Below are 18,074 nucleotides of genomic sequence, written 5' to 3' on the forward strand. Positions count from 1 at the left end.
TCCAACGGTAATCCCTGTCCTCTGATGTCAAGAGGAATTCAAAACTCTTAAGCCACTTTGAGTATCTTGGCGCGCGGTGGATGTATCTGCACACATGTTGGAATTAGTTGGGGGGGGCCCAGGTCAACTTTTGCATTGGGACCCACAAGCTTCAAGCTATGCCTCTGGAGGTAAGGAAGGATTTGCAGAGTCGAGGTAATCAGTGGGGTACAGAGTCTATTAACAGCCCTTACGGGGGTACTGCTACGTTAGCTTTAAGAGTTTTACCTGAAAGCAGAAAAAAAATTCTCTGTGTGCCTCTAAGGCTAAACTTTATTACTGACTTTCCTGACCTGTCCAATGAGAAAGCCTATATAAGTCCTGTGTTGCCTGTGTTGTATCTATACAATATTTCTTTTAGCAATAACTTTAAAAAACACAAAGCAGAAACAACTAAATATCTGTCTACCTGACTTTATCTATTTAGAAGTGAGCCGTGTGTATTGTCCAGGGCATGCATGTGACTATACTGAAGCTTATTATGTCATATTGATCTTTGTACACTAGGGATGAGCTTCAAGTTCGACTCGAACATCGCCTGTTCGATCGTTCGTCGAATTGCGAACAATATGAGCCGTTCGCGAAAAAATTTGAGTGGCGCGTCATGGCCCATAATTCACTGCAGCATCGCAGTGCATTGCTGGCTGATGATTGGCCAAGCATGCACTATGACCCGCATGCTTGGCCAATCACAGCGCTGTGTGTACAGAGAGCCGTAACTGGCCAAAGCCAGGGTGGCTTTGTCCAATTATGGCTCAGGGGGTTTAGTACATGCCCCACACTATATAAAGCTGCCTGCGTGGCGGCCTTGTGTAGTGGGTTGCGGCGGCGGAGAGAGATAGATAGACAGAGAGACAGTGTCATTTGATTTAAGTTAGATAGAGTAGGCAGGTCGAGTCAGTTAGCTGCACTTACAGTGTATTGTGTATATATATGCATCCCAGTTGTTATGTGTGTGTGTGTGTGTGTGTGTGTGTGTGTGTGTGTGTGTATGTATGTGTGTGTGTATATATATATATATATATATATATATATATATATATATATATACACACACACACTGTATTCAGTTTAGCTAGATCCGTTCCTGTTATTCTCTTCCTAATATACTGACAGTCAGGCAGGTGTTTTTACAGTATTTACAGTTAGTGTACTTTGTACCATTGCACAGTTGCACCTACAGTATAGCTACCTGAAGACAAGTGCTTGTGTGCTTCTTATGATCCTATTAATAGCACAGCCAGGCTCTTGAAGTATTTACAGTTAGTGTACTGTGTACCCTGCACAGTTGCACCTACGGTATGGCTACATGAAGACAAGTGCTTGTGTTCTTCTTCTGATCCTATTAATAGGGCAGGCAGGCTCTTGAAGTATTTACAGTTAGTGTACTGTGTACCCTGCACAGTTGCACCTACAGTATAGCTACCTGAAGACAAGTGCTTGTGTGCTTCTTCTGATCCTAGTAATAGCACAGGCAGGCTCTTGAATTATTTACAGTTGGTGTCCTGTGTACCCTGCACAGTTGCACCTATAGCTAACTGAAGACAAGTGCTGGTGTGTTTCTTCTGATCTTATTAATACCACAGGCAGGCATTCTGCTAGCTGCTGTATAATCAGTATATATATATATATATATATATATATATATATATATATACATCCCAGTTTTGTGCAGCTACATCTCACTGCAGTGCAGGCCATTAGTATGTCTGGAAGGCCAACAAGGAGAGGCAGACAGTCACAAGCCAATAAAAGAGGGCAAGCAGGCTCTGTGTCTAGAGGCAACAGTGCTGGTCGTGGACACGGTGCATCCTCATCAGCACGTGGCCGTCCCACACGCTTGTCCCTTTTTTCGGCAGCTGGTCGTGTTGAGCCGTAACATGCGGAAGACTTGGTAGAGTGGGTGACCAAGCTGTCCTCATCCTCCTCATCCCCTCTCACCCAGGCTCAGGGTAGGTTGTCTGCCAAAGCAGCTGCCAATGCGGCCTCTTCCCTCGGCTCAATAGCATCAGTCACTCCTTCCCTAGCCCCACCATGTCCTCCTGAGGAGTCCCCCGAACTGTCTGACCACAGTGTTGGGTACATGCCCCAGGAGGATGCCCAGCGTTTTGAAGGCACTGATGATGGTACTCAGCTAGAGGAAGGCAGTAACGTGAGCCCAGACAGAGGGGGTGCCCAAGGACAACAATCTGGCAGTCATGTTCCCCCAGCTGCAGCATACTGCCAGCTTTGCTCCAGTGATGAGGGGGGAGGGGATGATGAGGTCACTGACTCTACGTGGGTGCCTGATAGGAGAGAGGAGGAGGAGGCACATCACCAACGAGGCAGGATGCCCTCAAGGGGCCAGCTTAAGGGCACACTGACTGCATCACACCGCAGAGCTCCGCATGTGCAGGGCGCTGCTGTCTTTGTGCGGGTCTTTTTTGAGACGAGTGCATCAGATCCCACCGCTGCTATTTGCAACATATGTCTCAAGCAGTGGCGGCTGGTGCTCAAAATTTTCAGGGGGCGCAAACAAACTGAAAAATTCTGAAAAAAAAAAAAAACCATCAATTGCAGCCACTGTGTCATCAAAACGCATCCACTGTGTCATCATAACATAGCCACTGTATTATCAAAATGCATCCACTGTGTTATCAAAATGCAGCCACTGTGTTATCAAAACGCAGCCACTGTGTCATCAAAACGCAGCCACTGTTTTATCAAAACGCATCCACTGTGTTATCAAAACGCAACCACTGTGTCCACTGATCCCAGACACCGTGATTGTCTCCTTAATAGCAGCCAGCATCTCTTTGAACAAGGGGGGAAGGGGGCAAGTTATCAAAGAAGGATACTCAGTGATTTGGGGGGCTGGAAGAGGATGCTGTATGTGGTAGGGGACACTTTGGGAGCAGAAAGGAGAGCCACTATATAAATCAGACTGAAACCCATCCCTCATACTGCTCTCTTACCTTCCTCCTGCAGCTCCGCTCGGGCCGAGGAACGGATTCACACTGATTTTACGGGGCGGAAGTTAATCGGCGTTTTCAATTGCACCACAAGGTGAGTTAAAGGCCCGCAAATGAAGCGCCACATCTGCAATTTCGTGATTGCATTGACGTGGCGCTTCCCATAGTGCACTGCGTCCGACGCCACAGTGCACTTTGTTAAAAGACTTTTTTCTTTGTTCTTAAAGGGGCCATTTTAAAACATTTTTATTTTTTTTTTACTACAGGCGGGGGGGGTCAGGCGGCACCCGGGCGCCCCCTATAGACGGGCCGCCACTGGTCTGAAGCATATCTCGCGTGGCCAAAGCATCACCTGCTTGGGCACCACATGCTTGACCATACATATGTTGACCTGCCATGCAGTTCGTTGGCAAGCATACCTAAAAGACCCACACAAAAGAACAAAGAGGACCTCTCCTTGCTCCTCATCAGCTGGGATCTCCAACCCCACTAAACCTTCAGTCCTCTCTGAGACCTGCACTGAGAGGAATGAAGGTGTAGAATTTGGTGTGTCACAGCTAGGGATGGGCCGAACACCCCCCTGTTCGGTTCGCACCAGAACAGGAAAAAATTTCGTTCGAACACGCGAACACCGTTAAAGTCTATGGGACACGAACATGAATAATCAAAAGTGCTAATTTTAAAGGCTTATATGTAAGTTATTGTCATAAAAAGTGTTTGGGGACCTGGGTCCTGCCCCAGGGGACATGAATCAATGCAAAAAAAAGTTTTTAAAAACGTCCGTTTTTTCAGGAGCAGTGATTTTACTAATGCTTAAAGTCAAACAATAAAAGTGTAATATCACTTTAAATTTCGCAGCTGGGGGTTGTCTATAGTATGTCTGTAAAGGGGAGCATGTTTCCCGTGTTTAGAACAGTCTGACAGCAAAATGACATTTCAAAGGAAAAAAGCCATTTAAAACTACTCGCGGCTATTGCATTGCCGGTCCGACAATACACATAGAAGTTCATTGATAAAAACGGCATGGGAATTCCCCACAGAGGAACCCTGAACCAAAATGTAAAAAAGGTCTGGTATGGATATTAAGGGGAACCCCGGCCAAAATTAAAAAAAAAAAAATTACATGGGGGTCCCCCTAATTTCCATACCAGACCCTTCAGGTCTGGTACGGATATTAAGGGGAACCCCGGCCAAAATAAAAAAAAAAATTACGTGGGGGTACCCAAAAAATCCATACCAGACCCTTATCCGAGCGCGCAACCTGGCAGGCTGCAGGAAAAGAGGGGGGATGAGAGAGTGCCCCCCCTGAACCGTACCAGGCCACATGCCCTCAACATTGGAAGGGTGCTTTGGGGTAGCCCCCCCAAAACACCTTGTCCCCATGTTGATGAGGACAAGGGCCTCATCCCCACAACCCTGGCCGGTGGTTGTGGGGGTCAGCGGGCGGGGGGCTTATCGGAATCTGGAAGCCCCCTTTAACAAGGGGACCCCCAGATCCTGGCCCCCCGTGTGAAATGGTAAGGGGGTACCTACCATTTCACTAAAAAACTGTCAAAAATGTTAAAAATGACAAGAGACAGTTTTTGACAATTCCTTTATTTAAATGCTTCTTCTTTCTTCTATCTTCCTTCATCTTCTTCTTCTTCTTCTGGTTCTTCTGGCTCTTCTGGTTCTTCCTCCGGCGTTCTTGTCCAGCATCTCCTCCACGGCGTCTTCTATCTTCTTCTCCTCGGGCCGCTCCGCACCCATGGCATGGGGGGGAGGCTCCCGCTCTTCTCTTCATCTTCTTCGCTTCTTCTTTTCTTCATTATCTTCTCCGGGCCGCTCCGCATCCATGCTGGTATGGAGGGAGGCTCCCGCTGTGTGACGGCGTCTCCTCGTCTGACGGTTCTTAAATAATGGGGGGCAGGGCCCGGTGACCCCCCCTCTGACGCACGGTGACTTGACAGGACTTCCCTGTGATGTCACAGGGAATGCCACAGGGAAGTCCCGTCATGCCCCGTGCGTCAGAGGTGGCCTTGCCCCCCGTTTTTTAAGAACCGTCAGACGAGGAGACGCCGTCACACAGCGGGAGCCTCCCTCCATGCCAGCATGGATGCGGAGCGGCCCGGAGAAGAAGAGAAGAAGAGAAGAAAATGGAGAAGAGCGGGAGCCTCCCCCCATGCCATGGGTGCGAAGTGGCCTGAGGAGAAGAAGATAGAAGACGCCGCGGAGGAGATGCTGGACGAGAACGCCGGAGGAAGAGCCAGAAGAACCAGAAGAAGAAGAAGGAAGATAGAAGAAAGAAGAAGCATTTAAATAAAGGAATTGTCAAAAACTGTCTCTTGTCATTTTTAACATTTTTGACAGTTTTTTAGTGAAATGGTAGGGGTACTTTTGTACCCCCTTACCATTTCACACAGGGGGGGGCGGGATCTGGTCCCCTTGTTAAAGAGGTCTTCCAGATTCCGATAAGCCCCCCGCCCGCAGACCCCCACAACCACCGGCCAGGGTTGTGGGGATGAGGCCCTTGTCCTCATCAACATGGGGACAAGGTGTTTTGGGGGGCTACCCCAAAGCACCCTCCCAATGTTGAGGGCATGTGGCCTGGTACGGTTCAGGAGGGGGGGGCGCTCTCTCGTCCCCCCCTCTTTTCCTGCAGCCTGGCAGGTTGCGTGCTCGGATAAGGGTCTGGTATGGATTTTTGGGGGGACCCCACGCCGTTTTTTTTTTTTTTTTTTTGGCGCGGGGTTCCCCTTAAAATCCATACCAGACCTGAAGGGCCTGGTATGGAATTTAGGGGGACCCCCACGTCTTTTTTTTTTTTTTTTTAAATTTTTGTTCGGGGTTCCCGTGTGGGGAATTCCCATGCCGTTTTTATCAATGAATTTCTATGTGTTTTGTCGGACCGGCAATGCAGTAGCCGCGAGTAGTTTTAAATGGCTTTTTTCCTTTGAAATGTCATTTTGCTGTCAGACTGTTCTAAACACGGGAAACATGCGCCCCTTTACAGGCATACTATAGACACACACACCCCCCCCCAGCTACGAAATTTAAAGGGATATTACACTTTTATTGTTTGACTTTAAGCATTATTAAAATCACTGCTCCTGAAAAAACGGCCATTTTTAAAACTTTTTTTTGCATTGATCCATGTCCCCTGAGGCAGGACCCAGGTCTCCAAACACTTTTTATGACAATAACTTGCATATAAGCCTTTAAAATTAGTACTTTTGATTTCTCCCATAGACTTTTAAAGGGTGTTCCGTGTCATTCGAATTTGCCGCGAACACCCCAAATTGTTCGCTGTTCGGCGAACTTGCGAACAGCCAATGTTCGAGTCGAACATGAGTTAGACTCGAACTCAAAGCTCATCCCTAGTCACAGCCAAGTACTTGCGGGCAATCTGCTATGGGTACACCGACGTCAGATTGTACCAGGCAAATTTCCCTGCCCCAGCTGCTGCAGCGCCGAAAGAAGTTTGCTCCCAGCCATCCACATGCCCAGCGGTTGAATGCTAGCTTGGCTAAATTGCTAGCACTTCAACTGCTGCCTTTTCAGTTGGTAGACTCTGCCCCCTTCCGTGAGTTTGTGGAATGTGTGGTTCCTCAGTGGCAGGTTCCCAAACACCACTTTTTCTCACGCAAGGTGATTCCGGCTCTCTACCGGCATGTGGAAGGCAGTGCCTTGGCCTCGCTGGACAGGGCGGTCAGTGGTAAGGTGCATATTAAAGCTGACTCATGGTCCAGCAGGCATGGACAGGGATGTTACCTATCTTTCACGGCGCATTGGGTGACTCATCTGATAGCTGGGAAGGATGCAGGACAAGGTGCAGTAGTGATGGAGGTTGTTCTGCCACCACGCCTCCAAAATGCTACTACTGGTGATTCTGACACACCTCTCTCCTCCACCCCCTCTTCTTCTTCTTCCTCCATGGCCTCTTCCTGTGCTTTGTCCTCGGAACCAGTGGTGCTCCGTAGGCATTCAAGGGGCTACGCAAGTACGCAGGCCAAAAGATGCCATGCGGTGCTTGAGCTGGTGTGCTTGGGGGACAGGAGCCACACTGGGGCAGAGATTCTAAAAAAAAAAATAATAAAAACAAGGGGGAAAGGACCAATGAGACTGCCAGGTTATCACAGGTGGATATGAGCGTCTGAAAGGTTTACCTGCTACCTGCTCAAATATAGCACCTGTCTACATCATCATCCCTAATTGTGAGCAATAATCCAATCACTCATCACGGGGTGGTTGTCCTCTGAACTACACCAACAGCATACACAAAAATATTGGAAAAAGAATCCAAACAGCAGTTCTTCAACAAGGACCCACTGATGTATTTTGTTAACTATCTTTATTGATAAACCCTCAAGTATAAATTGACATGTATATACAAAGTAGCTACAAATGAAAAGAAACTATTCCTCCCTCCAACCAATGATTAAAATAAGACAGACGTCTTACAGGGGACATGGGTGGCCACCCTACCAAATACACACACCTCTCAACCACTCGCCATGCATACACATACAGGCAATAGTCTTAGACCCGGGTCTGATGGATAAATTTAGCCAAAGTTGCTCAAATATAATAAGGATAGACTAGGAATCCATGGGCTTTGGTCAGAACAATTGTCTGTATTAGATCTGCATTAATAGACGAGATTTCCACACATGGGATCGACCTTGATGTGTTGGTTGTAAAACAAGCATACATGCAGTGCAGCACAGTTGATTACGGGGGTCAGCAATCCCTGACCTAGCGGATCAAAGTCCCTTGGTATTACCCAAAAAATGGTGTGTACTGACCGCTCACCATTAGGCATCTTGTTCTAGTTGACTCTCGATCCTCAGATATCCCGTGTTGCCGCCGTCTCCTTGCTGGAAATGAGTCCACGCTGAGAACCATGCACTCACAGCTGTGTTGGTTCCTCCAATTGGAGCATATGGTATGCAGCAAGATTCAAATCGTCCACCTCAACAGTATCCAGGGGCTGTATAAAAAGTGACGTAGGAAGCCGCATCCAGAAACAATAGGGTGAGGGGATCACATTTGGATTTGGCGGTTATTGTCAATCCCAAGCTAGTGGAGATATATGGAGGTGGTTCAAGATGTTTGGTGGGCATCCAGAGGTCCCGGTCACCACTAGCACGGTGGCAAGATGCTTACGCGTTTCAACTGATCACAGGTTTCCTCAGAGCAATAGGGTGAGGGGATCACATTTGGATCACAGGTTTCCTCAGAGCATTGCTCTGAGGAAACCTGTGATCAGGTGAAACGGGTAAGAATCTTGCCACCGTGCTAGTGGTGGCTGGGACCTCTGGATGCCCACCAAACACCTTGAACCACCTCCATATATCTCCACTAGCTTGGGATTGACAATAACCGCCAATTCCAAATGTGATCCCCTCACCCTATTGTTTCTGCATGCGGCTTCCTACGTCACTTTTTATTCACAGTATGCAATTGAGCTACTGGCCTGTCCTGCATCCAGCGTTTTTTCGGAACGCACATTCAGTGCTGCTGGAGGCTTTGTAACCGATCACAGGGTGCACCTGTCCATCGACTCTGTCGATCGACTGACCTTCATAAAAATGAATCAGTCTTGGATCACCACCAGCTACCAAGCACCTGATGCTGATGTAACCGAATAATTTTTTTTGAAATGTCAGATCCCTTCAAGGATGCCTATGCTGATGCTGAGTGACTATCCTGTTATGCTGAGTGACTATCCTCTTCCTCCTCAATGATCATGTTGATAGCTTGTAAGAATATTTTTGGTTCTGGGAGCCACCACCAGTGGCTAAGGCCCAATTTTTCAGCCCCTGTTTGACAGGGGTGTGTAATTACAATTTTTGATGCAATATTTTGTAAGGAAGGTTCGTTGCTGCGCTCAACTAGACTATTTGTGAGAGTGTAAGAGAACTGTCAGGATGCGCCCGGCACGCACACGTTCACGGGAATCGGCAGATTTCCTTGCACAGGAACACACATCTGGCCACAATTGGCACCTGACAGCCTATTTAAGGGTTGCTTTGATTTCTGACAGGTGCTGCTTGATCTTCAGCTGTGTCCTGAGATTCTGAAACCCTGTTTGTTTGACTTGACTTCCTGTTGCTGAACCCTGGCCTTCCTGACCCTGTTTCTGGACTCTGATTACTCTGATTACTGGTTCATGATCCTGGCTTCCTGTTTGACCTTGCTCCTGTTTATACCTTGGTACCTCGCTGCCCGCCCGTTACTGAACCTGGCTTACCTGATGACATCGCTCCTGTTTCCTGTTTGGCTCCACGCTGTTTCCGAGTACCTGTGCTCCTCGCTCCTGTCTCCTGTTTGGCTCTACGCTGTTTCCGAGTACCTGTGCTGGCCGTCCATCCTCTCAGCTGTGCTGGTTCCAGCTCTTCACCGGAAACCCTGCCTGCACTTCCCAGTCTGCAACACTTCCGGCAAGTTCTGCACGCAGCATTCACAGGCACTCGTGTTCCTCCTGATCCTTGCCACCATCTGTTCCATCTCCAGTGGGGCTTGGATTGGAGATACAAGAGAGGCTGACCTCGTCATTTCAGACTCCTACCAGGTACGTGACAGAGGGGTTAGAGTTTTGTGGCACCAGCACCAGTGCCTAAGGCCAAATTTTTCAGCCCCTGTTTAACAGGGGCGTGTAATTACAAATTTTGATGCAATACTTTGCAGCAGGGCTCGTTCCTGCGCTTCAACTGGAGTATCTGTGAGGGGTTGCAGTGTTGTGGCACCAGCACCGGTGCCTACGGCCCAATTTTTCAGCCCCTGTTCAACAGGGACGTGTAATTACAATTCTTGATCTAATATTTCACAGCAAGGCCCATTTCTGTGAGGACTTACAGTGTTGTAGCACCAGCACCACCACCACCACCACCAAAGGCCCAAATTTTCTGACCCTGTTCAACAGGGGCATATGACTACAATTCTTGATCTAACATTTCACAGCAGGGCCCTTTCCTGCACCCACCAAGAGTAACTGTGAAGGCTTACAGTGTTGTGGCAACACCAACACCTAAGGCCCCAATTTCTGCAGAGTATATAGGGCAGGCCCCTACTTTTAAACGACTCCTACTTGCAAATGGAAGGAGACAACACGAAGTGAGATGAAATCTACCCCTAGGAAGGGAAATTCTCTCCTGTAATAGTTAATATGGGAGAAAATCGTGTCTCCTCTTCACTGATGCTTTATCACCAATCCTTGTTTCACTAAAAACCCCAAATTTTCAAAAAACATTTGTCATTGGGACAGAAAGTGAGGTGAAATCTTCTGAAGAGGTGCACAGAAAGCAAAACAAATGTTACAGGGGTGATAACCCTTCCCTTTGTTTTCCAAAAAGCTTTAAAATAGATTTTTTGGCTGGAGCTACACTTTATAAATGTAAGAGTTCAAAACTACAAACAGATTCTACTTAAAGCGGAGTTCCACACAAAAATGGAACTTCCGCTTTTCGGAACCCTCCCCCCCTCCGGTGTCACATTTGGCACCTTTCAGGGGGGATAGGGGTGCAGATACCTGTCTAAGACAGGTATTTGCACCCACTTCCGGCATAGTCTACGCCTCTTCCCGTCCCCACTGCACTGTCTCCTGGGAACACACAGCTCCCAGGAGAGAGCGGGGACCACTTGGGACGCGCAGCGTGACTCGCGCATGCGCAGTAGGGAACCTGGAAGTGAAGCCGCAACGCTTCACTTCCTGATTCCCTCACTTAGGATGGCGGCGGCGGCAGCTGCCAAGAACCGAGCAGGTTCTCAGCGTCGCCTGAAGACATCGCTGGACCCTGGGACAGGTAAGTGGCCATGTATTAAAAGTCAGCAGCTGCAGTATTTGTAGCTGCTGGCTTTTAATATTTTTTTTTTTTTTTTTGGCGGTGTGGGTGGACCTCCGCTTTAACAACAAACTTGCAGTCCCTGTCTTGTTTACACCGCCTGTATACTGCTGTTCAGAGGATATAGGACCTGGGGGCCCCCCGCCTTTCCTTTTTTTAATTTGGGTGTGGGGTTCCCCTTAATATCCATACAAGACCCAAAAGGCCTGGTAATGAACTGGGGGTGGGGGGTACCCATGCCATTTGTCTCACTGATTTTCATCCATATTGCCAGGACCCGACATTACATTAAATCCGCAAGCAGTTTTAAATGACTTTTATTCCTTTAAAAATGTCATTTTGTGCAGGGAGACACGTGCCACTTTACAGGCATACTATAGACACCCCCCATGTACGATAGTTAGAGGAATATTTCACTTTTTTTTTTCCAGTTTAAGCAACATTAAAATCACTGCTCCCGAAAAAACGGCTGTTTTTAAAACTTTTTTTTGCATTGATAAATGTCCCCTGGGGCAGGGCCCGGGTCCCCAAACCCTTTTTAGGAAAATACCATGCAAATTAGCCTATAAAATTAGCACTTTTGATTTTAAACGTTCAAGTCCCATAGACTTCAAAGGGATTCTAAAGTTTGCGCAAATTTTGGTCTGTTTGCAGTTTCTGGTGCGAACCGAACCGGGGGGTGTTCGGCTCATCCCTATTGTACACTGTCAGCACTTGGATGGTTTATGTGTTTGTTGATAAACTTTTGATACCTTACATGTTTACTTGTGGTAAACTTGTTTTCCTATGTAACCAAACAATATTTGTTATTCCCATTGAATATGTCACAGTGAAAATCCGTATACTGTAGAGTGTTTGATCTTTCCCCCTTCTGATCTAGATCCTGTTTTCCTAACCCATACATTATTGAATTATTACATTTATAGTTAGTCAGGTTGAAAAATAGACACACGTTTATTGAGCTGAACCAACATAAAAATGTAATAAATTGAAAATGTCTATATACAGAATCTTATACCAGTGTTTCTCAACCTTTTTTCAGCCAAGGCACCCTTAAAAATGATGGACAATCTCGAGGCACCCATTCTAAAATGTCAAAATTATTCTAATAGTTTTACATAATGCAGCAACATCCACACATGTAGGACACCCAACGTTAGAGGTGAATTATTCTTCCAAAGCAAATACACTTTTGGAAAATGCTACTGACTAGTATTCCAATATTTTTGTTCTCCCTCAGGTTTTCTTAATCACTCAGCTAATGTGACCCCCAACGCTGATGGAGAGGGACAGAGGAGGGTCAAACAAAGATGCCATTGGTCGTAAGGGCTCCGACAGCTAGAAGCTTGTAATGGTGCACAATAAAAACCTGTGGCTTTGTTTAACTAAACGGCAGGCTTCATCCAGACGCCAGCTTGTATACAATTTTTGGGCAATTTTTAGTCATTTTACCAAGGCACCCCTGAAGAAACCTCAAGGCACCCTGGCTGAAAAAGGCTGCCTTATACCCATAGTTGACCCAGGGGAAGGCAAAAAAAAAATATGAAGCATGGTCCAATATTTCAAACTGGGAAAACAGGCAGTGGGATATTCCCCGACTATCCCATGCCCTTTGCAATCTCTGATGTTATTACATATAAATATGCAAGCTGAATTCCACCAATGAATATTTTTGCAATTACATTGGTCTAACTTGGACCAACATAATATTCATATTTCATTCCCAGCCATTCCCTATAGAAATGGAGAATCAGTGTAATAGCGGGCACTACTATAGTGATGCTCAATGTTTACAGGTCCCCATGCTGAGCAGCTGCCCTACTGCATGCTGAACCCTGGGAGTTGCTCCTTTGGCACAGGTGCCATTCAGAGAACACCTTGTATTTTCCTCAACAACGGCATGGTGTTCCCTGATTGGGCAAGGTAGAGATTCACAGAAAAACAATGCAAAGTGTACTCTGAATTGATGAGGTGGAGAAATGGGGTGGTGACATCATGATCCCCACCTCGTCCAACCAGAGAACACCTTGTATTTATTGAGAAAAATACAAGGATTTCCCTGAATGGAATGCAAAGCCACAGACCCCCTGTTGTTACTATTCAGCCAGGCAGCTGTTCAGCAGGGCTCCTGGAAAGCAGCAAGGATCACTGCAGAAGTGGTCACTACTACAGTGATTCTCTGATGGCACAGGGATCAGCCAAGTATGGCATATGCATACTATGCAATAATAGCCATACCCGAAATTTAGGTTTAATATCAAGTTATATCGTGTGCATTAAGGAATCCAATCCAGCTCAACAATCAACTGAGCTGGCAAGAACTAGTTCCTGAGGATGTGTGTTTCACATTTTCACAGCTCTTACTGTAAAAAGCCTTTCCATATGTAGATTGAACATCTTTTCCTGTAGCTGCAAAGAGTGCCCCAGTGTCCTTTGCAATGACCTTAAAATAAATAACACAAATTTCACTATACAGTATGGACCACATACAGGATGTATTTATACATGTTGATCATATGCCCCCATAATCGCCTCTTCTCAAGAGAGAATAAATTCAGTTCAGCTAATCGTACTGTCAGGTCACCTGAGACCAAGTGACAGATGCACCCCGTTGGGGTCAGGAGTGCACCGCTAAGATAGTGGACACTAAGGCTGACTGCTGCGGATGGAACTTGGGGTGGTTCAGGAAGGCAGGTCCCCTGGAGCACCAACACGGATCCCACAGGGAGGTAGAGCATAGATTACCCAGGGCGCGGAGGCTAAGAGCCAGCAGATGTTCACCAGAGCCTCCAGTGGTGAGGATGGACTGGGCTGCAACTGGCTCCAAATCGCGGCCCCCAGGGTCTCCCAGCTCATGCTCACGGTAGGCTACAGGAGGATGGAGAGGAGACAGCAGCCCAGGACAGCAAGGGATAATAAGGAGGTAGCCAAATGTCGGGGCGACCAGCAGACAAGGATAGCAGAGAACACGCCAAAGGTCAGGGTCACAGGCAAACAGGGATAGTTGAGAACACGCCAAAGCTGGGATGTCGGAAGAACAGGTCATAGGAAGAGGAAGCTGAGGATGTCTTCCATAAACAGCGACAAAGGGTGTCTTCTGAGAACTGACGTTGACATTATTGTTGTGGGAGATCTGTGCCTGTGGGAGTAGTGAAGCCCAATCATCGTGATGAGCCGAGACTAAGGTATGGAGAAAGACCTCCAACTCCTGATTAACCCTTTCAGTCTGGCCATTGGATTGGGGATGGTAAGAAGAGGTAAAAACCAAGGTAATGTTGAGGGATTTGCAAAAGGCTCTTCAAAAGCTAGAAGTAAACGGAACACCCCTGTCTGAAATGACATGGGAAGGGACACCATGAAGACGGAAAATCTCTCGTACAAAAATGGGAAACAAGGCAGGAGCAGAAGGGAGACCAGGAAGAGGAACAAAATGGGCCATCTTGGAAAAATCGATCAATTACCACCCAAATGACCGTATTCTTCTCAGAAGGTGGAAGATCGGTGATGAAGTCCATGCCTATGTGAGACCAGGGCTCCTTGTGAATGGGCATCAATGAGTACCTGTGCGACTATGGCACCAGGACAGGGTCAGGGGAGCTTGTTTTTTTTTCCCCACGCCAGTGGACCATGATCAGGGATGCATGCACTGTCCTGTCACCATTTTAGGAGGCCACGAGGATGGTGAGCAGTGACAGTGCATACATCAGTGACACTGTCCCCCTTGTCCACCTGTTGGAGCACACTCTGCGTGGAATAATGGACAGGGCACTTGAGGCAGAACAGAGGCAGGAAGAGGAGGACTTCCTTAGCTCTCAAGGCCCCATTTATCCAGACAGTGTTCCTGTGTGCCCGCCGATCACACAGGAAGAGGACGAGGATGAGGAGGAGGAAGAGGAGGATTGTGTCAGCATGGAGGTGGAGCCTGGCACTCAACATCAGCAGCAGTCTTTAAGGGATCTTTTACAGTCCCAAGAAACCCATGGACTTGTACGTGGCTGGGAGGAGGTAGCTGCAGATCATGTCTTCCTTAGTGACCCAGAGGACTCCGGACCGAATGCCTCAGCAAACCTGCGCTGCATGGCCTCCCCGATCCTGCAAAACCTGCAGAAGGATCCTCATATTCGTGGTATAAAGGAGAGGGATCTCCACGTTACAAGGGTAAGGTTGCGGACCCTATCTTGCCGTCGCAGAGGGAGCAGAGGATGAAACATCTTTGGGAGGCCTTGCATGAAGGTCTGTGCAACACGTTCTCAGAGACTGGGAGGTTACAAACTCCTGTTCCTGGACAACGTGTTGCTGAGGCTTTGGTCAGTCAAAGAAGGAGCGGTGGAGAAGGTGGCCATCTGACCAATGAGTTCAGACAATTTTTTAGTCCGCAACCCCAAGCTATGATCGGTTCCAGAAACCATCGCCAGTGTCTGTTTTACATGGTGCAGGAATACCTAGGGGCAAGATCTGACTTGGACACCTTTCCCACCGAAAATCCTCTGGGTTACTGGGTCTTGAGGATGGATCACTGGCCAGAGCTTGCACAGTATGCAATTGAGCTACTGGCCTGTCCTGCATCCAGCGTTCGTTCGGAACGCACATTCAGTGCTGCTGGAGGCTTTGTAACCGATCACAGGGTGCATGTGTCCACCGATTCTGTCGATCGACTGACCTTCATAAAAATGAATCAGTCTTGGATCAACACCAGCTACCAAGCACCTGATGCTGATGTAACCGAATTTTTTTTTTTGAAATGTCAGATCCCTTCAAGACTGCCTATGCTGATGCTGAGTGACTATCCTGTTATGCTGAGTGACTATACTCTTCATCCTCAATGATCATGCCGATAGCTTGTAAGAATATTTTTGGTTCTGGGAGCCACCACCAGTGGCTAAGGCCCAATTTTTCAGCCCTGGTTTAACAGGGGCGTATAATTAAAATTTTTGATGCAATATTTTGCAAGGAAGGTTTGTTGCTGCGCTCAACTAGAGTATTTGTGAGGGGTTGCAGTGTTGTGGCACCAGCACCAGTGCCTAAGGCCAAATTTTTCAGCCCCTGTTTAACAGGAGCGTGTAATTACAATTTTTGATGCAATACTTTGCAGCAGGGCTCGTTCCTGCGCTCCAACTAGAGTATCTGTGCGGGGTTGCAGTGGCACCAGCACCAGTGCCTACGGCCCAATTTTTCAGCCCCTGTTCAACAGGGACATGTAATTACAATTCTTGATCTAATATTTCACAGCAAGGCCCGTTTCTGCGCCCACCAAGAGTAACTGTGAGGACTTACAGTGTTGTGGCACCAGCACCACCACCACCAAAGGCCCAATTTTTCTGACCTTGTTCAACAGGTGCATGTAATTACAATTCTTGATCTAACATTTCACAGCAGGGCCCGTTCCTGCGCCCACCAAGAGTAACTGTGAGGGCTTACAGTGTTGTGGCAACACCAACAGCTAAGGCCCCAATTTCTGCAGAGTATATAGGGCAGGCCCCTACTTTCAAAAGACTCCTACTTGCAAACGGAAGGAGACAACAGGAAGTGAGATGAAATCTACCCCTAGGAAGGGAAATTCTTTCCTGTAAGAGTTAATATGGGAAAAACGTGTCTCTTCTTCACTGATGCTTTATCACCAATCCCTGTTTCACTTAAAACCCCAAATTTTAAAAAAACATTTGTCATTGGGACAGAAAGTTAGGTGAAATCTTCTGAAGAGGTGCACAGACAGCAAAACAAATATTACAGGGGTAATAACCCTTCCCTATGTTTTTCAAAAAGCTTTAAAATAGATTTTTTGGCTGGAGCTACACTTTAAAAAATGTACCAGTTCAAAACTACAAACAGATTCTACTTAACAACAAACCTACAGTCCCTCTCTTGTTTACACCACCTGCATACTGATGTTCAGAGGATATAGGGCCCGGGGGCCCCCCGCCTTTCCTTTTTTAAATTTGGGTGCGGGGTTCCCCTTAATACCCATACAAGACCCAAAGGACCTGGTAAAGGACTGGGGGGTGGGGGGTACCCATGCCATTTGTCTCACTGATTTTCATCCATATTGCTGGGACCCAACATTACATTAAAGCCGCAAGCAGTTTTAAGTGACTTTTATTCCTTTAAAAATGTCATTTTGTGCAGGGACTGTTCTAAGCACGGGAAACATGTGCCATTTTACAGGCATACTATAGACACCCCCCATGTACGATATTTAAAGGAATATTTCACTTTTTTTTTTTTTCAGTTTAAGCATCATTAACCACTTCCCGCCCAGTCAATAGCATATTGACGTCCGGGAAGTGGTTGCGTTATCCTGACTGGGCGTCATATGACGTCCAGCAGGATAACATGCGGGCGCGTGCCCGCGGGGGCACGCAGCGCGGTGATCGGGAGCGGTGTGTGTCCCTCGGACACAGCGCTTCCCCGATCTAGGTAAACGGACAATTTTTTGGGCCGTTTACCCCGTGATTGGCTGTGTCAACGTCACAGCCGATCACCTGTCACAACAAACAAGGCATCCAGAGCAGGGATCGAGGAAGGCGAGTGTCCCTTGGACACAGCGCTTCCCCGATCGGTAAACAGCCAATGAAATTGGCTGTTTACCAGGTGACCGGCTGTGTCCAATCACAGCCGGTCACAAATGTAAACAAAACAGTAGCTGTTACTATCTGATCCCTGCTCTCTCCTCACACACCGATCGTGAGAGGAGAGAGCAGGGATCAGTGAGTGAAATCAGTGTCTGTCTGACATTGCTGTATTGTACTGTACTGTGCACAACATGGCCCCCCCCCCAATAAAGAGGACCTGTCACACAGCCCAGCCAATCAACCCATCTGTCAATCAGCCCATCTGTCAACCAGCCCATCTGTCACGGTTTTTCTTGAAGGAAATTTTGAACACTGGTTTTTGAAGAGATCCACCACCTTATGGACTATGATCACTAATTACTAATTAATTTATATATACTTGCACTAATTAGGAGAGGTGCACCTTTATGTTGTATGGTACACTTTCTTTGTCCAATTGCCAATGGTTTAGCAACCTATGGATTATGATCATTTTTTATATATTATAAATCAATTTTGTATATATTTTTTGCACTAATGAGGCAGAGGTGCACTTTTTATGTTTTAAGTTAAAGCGGAGTTCCACACAAAAATGGAACTTCCGCTTTTCGGAACCCTCCCCTCCTCCGGTGTCACATTTGGCACCTTTCAGGGGGGAGGGGGGTGCAGATACCTGTCTAAGACAGGTATTTGCACCCACTTCCGGCATAGAC

Source organism: Aquarana catesbeiana, linkage group LG10 (genome assembly GCF_042186555.1).
Source record: "Aquarana catesbeiana isolate 2022-GZ linkage group LG10, ASM4218655v1, whole genome shotgun sequence".
Lineage (NCBI taxonomy): Eukaryota > Metazoa > Chordata > Amphibia > Anura > Ranidae > Aquarana > Aquarana catesbeiana.